The sequence below is a fragment of the Artemia sp. Qi Xiang Cuo genome, chromosome 6 (assembly GCF_049724085.1).
Source record: "Artemia sp. Qi Xiang Cuo chromosome 6, ASM4972408v1, whole genome shotgun sequence".
Classification (NCBI taxonomy): Eukaryota; Metazoa; Arthropoda; class Branchiopoda; order Anostraca; family Artemiidae; genus Artemia; species Artemia sp. Qi Xiang Cuo.
Window position 1 is genome coordinate 41,985,430 of NC_142799.1, and position 11,245 is coordinate 41,996,674.

The 11,245-nt window shown below is 35.1% G+C and overlaps 1 protein-coding gene across 2 annotated transcripts in view; it reads right to left on the reverse strand.

The window, feature by feature from the left end:
• CdGAPr (GTPase-activating protein CdGAPr) overlaps positions 1–8,245 on the reverse strand; it is a 286,444-nt gene extending 278,199 nt beyond the window's left edge. The window contains exon 1 of one of the 2 annotated variants that reach the window (XM_089090758.1): positions 8,155–8,245. The gene's annotated coding sequence lies outside the window, so the exon portion shown is untranslated. The remainder of the gene's footprint in view (positions 1–8,154) is intronic. The other variant, XM_089090757.1, reaches the window with a different exon arrangement.
• Positions 8,246–11,245: the final 3,000 nt, after the last annotated feature.

The following is an 11,245-nucleotide window of genomic DNA, read 5'->3' on the forward strand; positions in this document are numbered from 1 at the left end:
ATAAAAACACCAAACTAAAATTGGACGACCCTTTCTTAGTAACGGTGAAAGGGTAACTGAATAAAAAACACAAGTCTAAATGGCATTTCAGAATTTCATTTTGCGTAAAGCACTTTTAAAGGCTGATCGCTTTCCAGTTTGATTGTTATCGGAGACTCTATTCGATTGCACAATATAACTTTGTGGATGTATGTAAAAACGATCAGAATTAATAATTTTGTCATAAATGGGACTTAGAAAAATTTCTCCAGTGTCTCTATTGAGAGCTACCTTTTGGTGATTGTGCTTTTTTATTTCAACTGCCTCCCTGGAAACTTGCGTGAGACCTTTGACGGGGACAACGATGGAGGCCTCGTCTAACAAAATGAAATGGTATGGACTCTCGTACACATGTTGCGCCAAGGCGGAATCAAAAACCCTCAGGCCTTTGACGTAGCCTCATTGCCTTGTCGATTCAGGACTTGTGCTCAGATAACCTCTCCCCCAATTGCTGTTGGGTTCTACCAACATAAAAACAGCCACAAGAACAAGGAATTCTATAAACACCACTACCCAGAATGGGGCTGGTTTTATCTTTGCCGTTGTTAAAAAAGTTCTGTGTAATATTTGAATTTTTAAAGGCGACGCTAAGTTTATGTTTTTTAAGGATTCTTTTCAATTTGCCACTCAATTTTTGGAATGTAGGGTACAGCAGTGAAAAGTTTCTTAACATCCACCAACGGGACGGTATCTGCTGGAGCTTGTGGACCTGAGGCACTCCCTTCTGCCTTTTTTCATCTACTGTCTATAATGGGCTCATATAATTTAATAGGGTAGCCATTGCAAAATAAAATGTCCTTAATACAATTCAATTCTGAGTCTATGTGAGGCTCTGAACGTATTCTTATTACTCGGTCAACCAAAGAAATAACAACTCCTCTTTTTATGCAGGGAGTGTGGTTGGAGGAAAAATGCAAATACCTATCGTTATGCGTAGGCTTTCTATAAATATAAAATTCAAGGCCAGGAGACTTATTGAAAATTAAAACATCTAGGAAAGGAAGTTTGTGGTTATGTTCTAGTTCTAAAGTGAACTGAAGGTTAGAGTCCAAAGTGTTTAGATGAGTTAAGAAGGAGTTAAGTGACTCTCCTCCATGCTCCCACATGCAATGGCTACCCTATAAAATGTGTACGAGAGTCCACACCATTTCATTTTGTTTGACGAGGCCTCCATCGTTGCCCCTGTTAAAGGTCTCACGCAAGTTTTCAGGGAGGCAGTTGAAATAAAAAAGCACATTCACCTAAAGGTCGCCCTCAATAGAGACACTGGAGAAACTTTTCTAAGTCCTATTTATGAAAAAATTATTAATTCTGATCGTTTTTACATACATCCACAAAGCTATATTGTGCAATCGAATAGAGTCTGCGATAACAGTCAAACTGGAAAACGACCAGCCTTTAAAAGTGCTTTACGCAAAATGAATTTCTTAAATGCCATTTAAACTTGTTTTTTATTCAGTTACTCTTTCATCGTTACTAGGAAAGGGTCGTCCAATTTTAGTTTGGTGTTTTTATTTTAAGATTTGGTTTTTATATATTTATCAGTTTTATTCTGCACTGAGGACGGTCAAGCGGAGGTCTTGACCGAAATATTTGCATAATTTTTCAATTTTTTCACTGGCTGTTAAGTGTCCTCGTTTTCTTCCTTTCTTCGCGATTTTTTGTTTTATCATGATTAGCCAGTGTGGTCTCAGAAATTATTTATTTATAGCCCATGCCCCATGACCATCCGGATATGGACACCTCTTGCCCCCCCCCCCCAATTGAAAATACTGGAGATTCACCCCTGCACAAAATTAAATTATAATAAAAGTGGGGTCAAAATTGCTTCTTACTTGTATTGTTGAAAGCTTAGACCTATCCATAATAGGATATGTTGATAATTTAATAGAAAAAAAACTGCAGAAACTTAATAATGCTAAAATAAATCGGCAAAGAACACGATGCAACAGACTGTATTCAAATTGTGGTCCTTCATCTCATCAGCGGGTGATGGCACTGACAGCTTAATCACTAATTCAGAATTACATGCATCTACCATATTAGGAAATTCAGGGAACTCAAATTTGTTTTGTTGTTTCCTCGTGACACCCTTGTTTTAACACTGTGGGTCTCTGTCACTTGTAGTCCATCAAAAATGTCTTTAGTACTGTCCTTTGACAGGTGAATATTTGGCCAGAACAAAATCACCAACTTAAAGCATTTTGAAATCAAAAGGTTTAAATCCTTTGACTTGCACAGTGGAGTGACTTGGCACTTGATGTTGTGCACAAAGTAATCTCAAACACATCAGAATTATTTGTGTCTAGGTCTACATCTTTGTAACTTCTTTTGGCTGCTTTCCTTTCTTTGTGTTGGTGCTTTTCTCTGTGACTGTCCTCTCAATTCCTGCCTTGTCATGAATACCACTCAGGATTTTCTTCTTCCCCTTCAGTGGCGTTCCTGTCGTAGAATTACGACTGGACCAACATGCGAGAAGGGTCTAATCTCTTCTGGCAGCCCTAATGCAGGACCAAAGGAAGAATTTTAGGTGCTACTACTCCAACTGTGGATGACTAGAGATACAATGAAACCTGGCAGCTGCCTGTCAGTGATTTCTGACAGAAGAGATACTGCATCTTGAAATATATCATGATTGAAAAAGCAAAGTTACATAGAGCAGAAAGCTGCCACTGTGCTGGAAAGGCTGGAATTTTCTTCAAAGAAACAAAGTCACAGCTTTACTTTATCATAGACAAAAATTTTTGGTCCAGGATTCAGGTTATGTCACTCCATTGAATTCTTCCATTATTGTGTCTTGAATAATCCAAAAAAGCACACATCTGATGGCTGTAATTTATGCAAGCAATGTATTGGAAAAGCCTAATAATGTGATGGCGTGTTTTTTTACGGATTCCTAAAGTACCACCAATAAAAAGAAAATTCTTACTTATACTATTAGCATAATCCCTTTTAAAATTGCTGTGCAAGTGCTTCAAAGTCTGACTTTGGTATAGTTTGTTTCAGAGTCTACTTTTTTTATTCCTTTTCAACAAGCCTAGCTTCTTAAAAGTGTCTGCTAAAATTTATGTCAATGTTGTATAAAAGAATGGCGGATAACAGAGGGAAAATAGATGGAAGAATGTTAAAACTAAAAAAATTAGTCAAAACTGATGAAACTTGGATTAAATTATTGGCCCCTATAAACAATATTTAATGGTCTTATAAAGTAAAAAATTAGTTTTCATTATAGTTAATTTGGAAGTGGAATAATTCAACAAGATTTTATTACTGGTACCACACTCAGTCAAAGCTGAGACCACAAAGGCAAATACCATTCAATCCACCAAAACTACTTTTTATTTCCAAAGAAACTTTTCACAAACTCTTTGAAACCAAGTAAAACAGGATTTAGCAAAGACATAAAGCTAAAAAAAACTATTTATGAGACTTAGATGTGCTGTAGATATATTTCTAGATGTTTATAACACTTCTTGGTAGATATATTCCTATAAAACATACTGCACAGCCTTATTGGCAGGTGTTTATACAATGCTTTTATTTGTAGCATATTCTAATATTAATAAAATTCTATTCTAAGACAAACTTTACAAACAAAGGTCAATGCCCATTGGAGGGAGGAAGGGTAGAAGTAGGTACTGCTAAAGACCTTCATAGAACGTAATTTAGACTCTACATTCATGCCTTGGAGTTTTATTTAAATCTCTTAACTACTATCCAGGGTTCAGCTTATCACCTTGAATTATACCAAACGAAAATTATGAGATAATTTCAGGGTATTTATATTAATTTTCTAGCTAAAAGTTAAACATAACACTACCATTCAATGCACTAGTTGTGTCAATCCACAAAAATTAGGGAGGCGGGGGCAAAACGTGTTTTTTTCAAAATATAGAAGGTGTTTTTTTTCAATTTTTCCAATGTAACTACCAAAAAAAATTCAAATCTAGCGAGTACACACCCCTTCCTCCCAAAAGTATCACCAATGCAATGCATCTTTGAGCACTCTGTCAAAAAAAAATTAATTAACATAGAGGACAGAAGTCAGATAGAAAAAAAATAATAGAAATATACCATTTAATGCTCTTTCCAAATACAATAAAGACTACCACTGCAACTGCATTGCCCCTAACAGGACAAGATATAGCCTTACAGTAAATACAAAAGTTTGCTTCTTTTTTTTTAAATTGGCTTTATTAACAAACTGTTGATGAATATAAAAAGAAAAATAATGCAAACCAACCAAATCAGCAAACTTTTGCAAATAGTCAAGGGCTATGCCCAGCCCTATGAGGACTGGAATGCAATTGTAGTGGTAGTTATTACTACCTTTGTAATGGTAAATTTTTTTTATATCTTGATTAATTTACCAGCTAAAAGATGAACAAACCCCTCAATGTCATTAGTGCTTTTTCCAGATACACTAATTGCTATTGTTGTAAATTCTATTTTAAGCCTTAAAGTAGTCTAAAATCATTACAACACAACATCCCTTATGTCTTTTGTAGAACTAAGAAATAAGAAATACACCAATCCAATCCCCATTTAGTGCCTTTTCCAAACATAATAATCACTGCTGTCACCATTCTGCCTCGGCAAGGGGGGCGCGCGCCCCCTTGGCGTAGTCTAAAGTAGTGTAATTTACTTAATTAACTCAAGTTTACGTTAATTAAACTTGCTCATAACGCACGTTTATTGGATCAACCTATCTCCCCCCCCTAAATATTTTTTTTTCGGATCAACCTATTTTGCCCCCCACCCCCATAAAAAAAATTCTGGATCCACCCCTGCCTTGGCCCCTCCCCCCTAATGGGGCTAAATACAGCTTTCAGCTATACATAAAAGCTTGCTTATTTTGTATTTTTTTTTTTTTTTTACTTATTTCTAATCAGCAGTTGTTTCATAACACCAAACAAAGCTAATTAAAAAAAAAAGAGCTAATTTTTGCATGTAGTTTAGGACTATAGGCCAACTTGCTGTATAAGAGGGGGGACTGGGATGCAATTGCAACAGCAGTGATTAAAATATTTGAAAAGAGCATTGAATGGGAATCAAATGGTATATTTTTCTTCTATCTGATATATTAGTTCTAGCAGCAAAAACAAAGAAAGAACCAGGTGTCATTTTAAGGATCACCTTTATGCCTCGAAATACAATTTGGAACAGTAGCAACTAGCATATTAGGAAAAAACATTAAGGACATTAAGGAGTATGTTCATTTTTTAAGCTAGCAGATTAATCAAAACATTGCAAAATTACCTTAGGCAAGAGCATCAACCAGGGTAATGAAATTGCAGGCTAGACTAAGCTTTCTCCAGAGGCTAAATTATGCCCTTCCCTATTTCTACAGCTTAGAAAATTACATAGAAGACAGGTCTAACTGTCCTAATTTTTGAAAAAAAAAATTATGTTTTTCCTTAATTTTGGTTTAAGTCTACTTTCCTTTGTTTCAAGGTTCATGAAACACAATTCTAATGATTTGAGTGGAATCTTAAGCCACACTAGAATTATTTTTTTCAAATTTAACATGCAATTTTCAAAACTCTTTTAGACCCTTTTAGAATAGGACTTAGGCCTAATAAAGTTTTATGCATACTGTAGATCTACTTCTGAAAGTTCTATTTTTATAACACAAAGTTTGTACAAATTCATCAAGGTCAGCACCCTTTAGAGAGGGAAGACAAAGAGGTAGATATCGTAGTTCAAAATATCTTCCAAGGAAATAGTTTAGGGTCCAGAAATATTCCTGAAACTTTCATTGACCTAATTCAACTGCTTTCCAAGGTATGTAAGACACCCCCTCTAGAATTTTACCTCCTGCAATTCCAGGTCCTACAGCAGCTGGGATGAAACCTTGGGCCCTATATTGTCAAGCAGAGATCAGTCCACTGTGTAATAACACAGAGTAAGGGCTCCTCTGAAGGAGATATGTTAATAAAACATAAACAGTACCATTAGATTCCTTATCTTATGTTCTGTCCAAATACCATAGTCAGTTTTCTGACAATGCAACCCCCCCCCCTCTGATGGCCCAAATATAGCTCTAAGAATATGTACAAACCAAAAAGAAAACACAAAAACAAGGAAATTCTTACTTTATAATATACAGCATGTTTCTATTAGTCAAATTAACATGTTTTCTTTGCTTGTTATCCATATTTCTAAACCCTTTCAAATGATATTTTTATCCCTAATACCATTATAGTCACTCATGCAAAATTGGATTTCATGCACTGGATTTGCTGGATTTCATAACCAGATGAAAAACAGCAAATAAATTGGGGTTCTGGCACGAGTGCTTTGACTAGTTTATTTTTCTATAGAAGTATTAAAGAGAGTTTTGTGAAGAAAACTATTTCAAGATAAATTTACCAATTAAATATATTAGAATTTGGAGTCAGATGCAAACTAATTGTCCACCACTTGTAACAGACTGGAGGGATATTAATTTTCTGAATAGACTACAAATTTGCACACCACCAAGGTATCTTAAGGAGAGTCTTGGGACATTTTCTTTTTAGGTGCAATGATTTGGTGAATTTAAGGGGAGATATGTTTCATGGTGGAAATGATGATCTGCTATATATATATATATATGTATATATATATATATATATATATATATATATATATATATATATATATATATATATATATATATATATATATATATATATATATATATATATATATATGCCTGTTATATATAAAAGCAATGCCTGTTATTTGAGCAGAATTTTAAGCCATATCAATGATTTTTTTCTCTAAATTTAGAAAATGTACTTGCAGATCTTTGAAACCTCATAGATTGGGATTGAGCAAAGTTTGTGAAGCTGATAAATAACAAGAATTGCATTTTCAAAACTAAAGCCAGAGAAAAAGAAACTGATAATTGAAAATTAAGGTAAAATTTTGTTTTGTCAAAATTTCAATAGGTATAAACCTGTCATGCAGGCAAATTTCAGTACCCTCTAGAGGGAGGAGTAGGGGTAGGTACTTCAAAATACCTTCCTGGGACATACTTTAGCTTGTAAACCCATTCCTGAAAGTTTAATTTTCCTAACCTAACCCCTTTCCAAAATAGCCAAAAGTAGCTAAAGTGGAATTTTACAGTGATACCTTGCAAAACAGATCTTCTGCTTAAATGAATTAGGCCTACAAGAAAACTGTTTTCAGCTTTACAACTTTGCTCAATCCTAATCTATGAGGTTTCAAAGATCTGCAAGTACACTTTCTAAATTTAGAAAAAAAACCTAAATTTGTTTTTTTTTTAAATTATGGGCCATATAATTTAACTAGGATGAAAGTGAAAACTTCATTTGATGCTTTTTTTAGGCTCTTTCCTAATTCATATAAAATACCTTTGGAGCCCCTTTAAGGGCTCAAGATGCAATTTGCAACAGAAGTAATTATTGTACTATGAAAGAGCATAAAAAAGGGCATCAGATGACATTTTCACTTTTATCCTAGCTAAATGATTGTGCCACCTGCAAATTTACTTTTCAAAATACCTTCCCAGGACATAGCCTACTTTAGCCTGTAGACCCATCCCTGAAAGTTTCATTTTCCTAACCTAAGCCCTTTCCAAGATAGCCAAAAGTAGCTAAAGTGGAATTTTACAGTGAAACCTTGCAAAACAGATCTTATGCTTAAATGAATTAGGTCTACAAGGAAACTGTTTTCAGCTTCACAGCTTTGCTCAATCCCAATCTATGAGGTTTCAAATAGGCTAGCCTATCTGCAATACATTTTCTAAATTTAGAAAAAAAAACCATCAATATAGCTTAAAATTCTGCTCAAATAACAGACACTGCATTTTCAGGACTAAAACCAGAGAAAAAGAAACTGAAAGTTAAGGTAAATAGGCCTAGGCTCCTGTTTTGTCAAAATTTCAATAGGTAGCCTATAGACCTGTCAAGTAAACAAATTTCTAAGACTGAGAAATCAGAAGAGGGTTTACATAGAAGCTTGACAATACCTTCCCAGAGTATGTTTCAGGCCCTGGGTTCATTACTGAAAGTTTTATTTTCCTAATTCCCTCTCCAAGATAGCGAAAAGTAGCTAAACTAGAATTTTAGCCCTCTACTCTACTCTCTGTTAAAAAAATGACTTTACCTTCATAGCCCTTTACGTTTTATCTGGACATACAAATTACTTTTGTAGCCTAGTTACTTTATTTTGATTTCAGCAAAACGCAGAATTCAAAGTTTTGTTTCTGTTTGCGAATTCCTATTCACGGAATGGCCAGTTGCTACCTATGATTTGGATGTATGATCTGACAGGTAGCACTAACAACGATGCAATTCATGTTAATGCAATTCTTCCAAATTCATCTTAAACCTTAAAAAACAAATAATTTTCTGTGCTCTAAAAGTTGAAAATAGCACTAGCCTTCATTTAAAACCTTAAATAAACCTTAAATCGCACTTGTTAGTGATACGGACGAATCCAGTGTGCGTTAGTCAGCGATGATAGGGCCGTAGGACATCTGCTGTATCCTATTGTGTGAGCCATGGTTATTAGCAACAGTTAATACTATGACTCATGCTCTTCAAAAAATGACGAAATTTCTGCCAATTTTATTTAGTTTAATTAAAATCAAGTATCAGAGAATATTTGCACAAGAAAACTTGCCGGAAAGCACCAAGGGCCTATTTTTAAGCTAATCAGGGCTTCTTGGTCATACAAAACCAGCATTTATACGCTTCTTGTATTTAACTAACTATCGTTTTCACAGTGACCAAGAAGCTGGTTTCAACTTTGGTCACACGAGAGCTTCAGGGAAATCTGAAACAGTGCATGACTCTACCCCATGGCTTGGTCAGAATCACATTCATCTGTGCTGGTAAATAATATTTCAAGAACAAGTTTATAATAACTATTTCAAACTAATAAGCTAATCGTTTTTGTTGAAGGTAAGATCCCACCAGTACTGGTTCCTTTAGCTCATTCTGACTGGTGTTTTCGTGCAACTGCTCTCCAGTTTGTTTAATTGGAAATGCTACTACATCTAATTACTACTTTCAGATTAATTGAGCAATAATTCTAGTGAATCTCAATTTCGTACGAGAACAGGTCCGAAGAAACCAGTGCTGGTGTTAGTTTACCTTCAACATTGCCATATACCAAGATACCATAGAACTGTTTGCATAACCAAATCAAAAATCCAGCTTTTTGGTTACTTTGGAACAAAATAGATTGATTAGAAACAAGAACTGCAATTTTGTTGGTTCATCATCACCCAAAAAAACTTGGTTAGCGCAAAAATAGGCCACCAGCCACCAAAGAGCTACATAGACTTGGCATTTTGGCAGCATATTAAGAGCGCAGGCGTGCGAAATATAAGCTGGCTTTCCACAAAAGATTAGCGGATTCTTGACAAATCAAACAGTTCGTGGTAACGAACTGTAAGTAAGGAGTGACCCGGCTCAATGGTAACCGAAAGTCTAAAAAACGGAATTTTGATACCAATAGATGCGTCAAAAGAATTAAATTTTAATTGTGATTTCAAATATATAAGTATCGTCAAGTTGAATCTTACCATCAAAAGTTACGTGCCTTTTGGCTTATTTTCGAAAAAAGGGGAAACGACCCCCTAAAAGTTATAGAACCTTAATGAAAATTATGCCGTCATATTCAGCGTATTAGAGAACACTACTGCAGAAGTTTCTAGATCCTATCTACGAAAATGTGGACTTTTTCAGTGTTTGCCAGAAGAAAGATCACGGAGGCGTGTTTATTTGTTTTTTTGTTGTTTTTTTTCTTTTTCCTAGGGTTAATCGTATCGACCCAGTGGTCCTTGATTATCGGGAGAGGTTTCATTCGAACGGAAATTAAAAGTTCTAGTGCCCTTTTTAAGTGACCCAAAAAATTGGAGGGCAACTTGGCCCCCTCCCATTCTCATTTTTTTCCCGAAGTCACCTGATCGAAATTTTGAGATAGCCATTATGTTCCGCATAGTCGAAAATTTAATTAATATGTCTTTTAGGATTACTTAATCCCCCACTGTTCCCGGGGGAAGGGCTGCAAGTTATAAACTTTGCCCATTGTTTACAAATAGCGTTGGTTATTGGTAAGTATACAGGCGTTTTCAGGAGGATTTTTTTTTCTAGTGGGGGGTCGGGCTTAGAGTAGGGGCTACGTGGGAGGATCTTTCCATGGAGGATATTACCTTGGAAGAAGGGACATTTCTATGAAGGGGGTTCCAGATTTCCCAGCATTAAAAACGATCAGAAATTAAATAAAAAAAACAAGTTTTTTTCAACTGAAAGTAAGGAGCAACATTAAAATGAAAACGAACAGAAATTATTACGTATCTCAGGGGGTTCGCCTTCTAGTCAATACCTCGCTCTTTACGCTACAGCTTTTTTTAGTACTTTCAAAAGAGCCATCTATTCCATTTAACCGGCTTCTATGAATGTGGGGTTTGTGATTCGGACGAAATTCGAACATTAGCGTAAAGAGCGAGGTATTGCATAGGGAGCGAACTCCTTAATATATGCAATAAAAACATAAGAATATATAAGACCGTTACGTAAGTTAATTCGTAAGTTACGTCAGAACAAAATTTCGAGAAAGCCATTTAGCCAAAAAAAGTAAAATTTATATGCGAATTTCGTTTTAATTATTCATGTACGTTGAGCCAAAATCAAAGCTGCATTAATTAAAAAACGTTCAGAAATTAACTAAAAAAAACAAGTTTTTTTTTACTGAAAGTAAGGATCGACATTAAAACTTAAAACGAACAGAAATTATTCAGTATATAAAAGGGGCTTTCCCCTCCTCAACACCTCGCTCTTTACACTAAAGTTTTACTGTTTTAAAAAATAAAGTTGTGAGACAGTGTTAAACTTTAGTGTAAAGAGCGAGGTGTTGAGGAGGGGAAAGCCCCTTTCATATACGGAATAATTTCTGTTCGTTTTAAGTTTTAATGTCGATCCTTACTTTCAGTTAAAAAAAACTTGTTTTTTTTAGTTAATCATTATAAAGAACTTAATAATCATAATAACTGATTATAATAATCATTACAAATAATTATAAACAATCAATAATTTGGAAACCCAAGCCATCAAGTAGCACAACAAGCGAACTATTATGTACATCCACCCCTGTATTGAAAATATTCCAGTGGCGGTTCTGGTCCGTCTCACCCCCAGGGTAAAATCTTGATTAGCCCTCCCTGTCTTCCAAAAATTTTCGAGCCAAA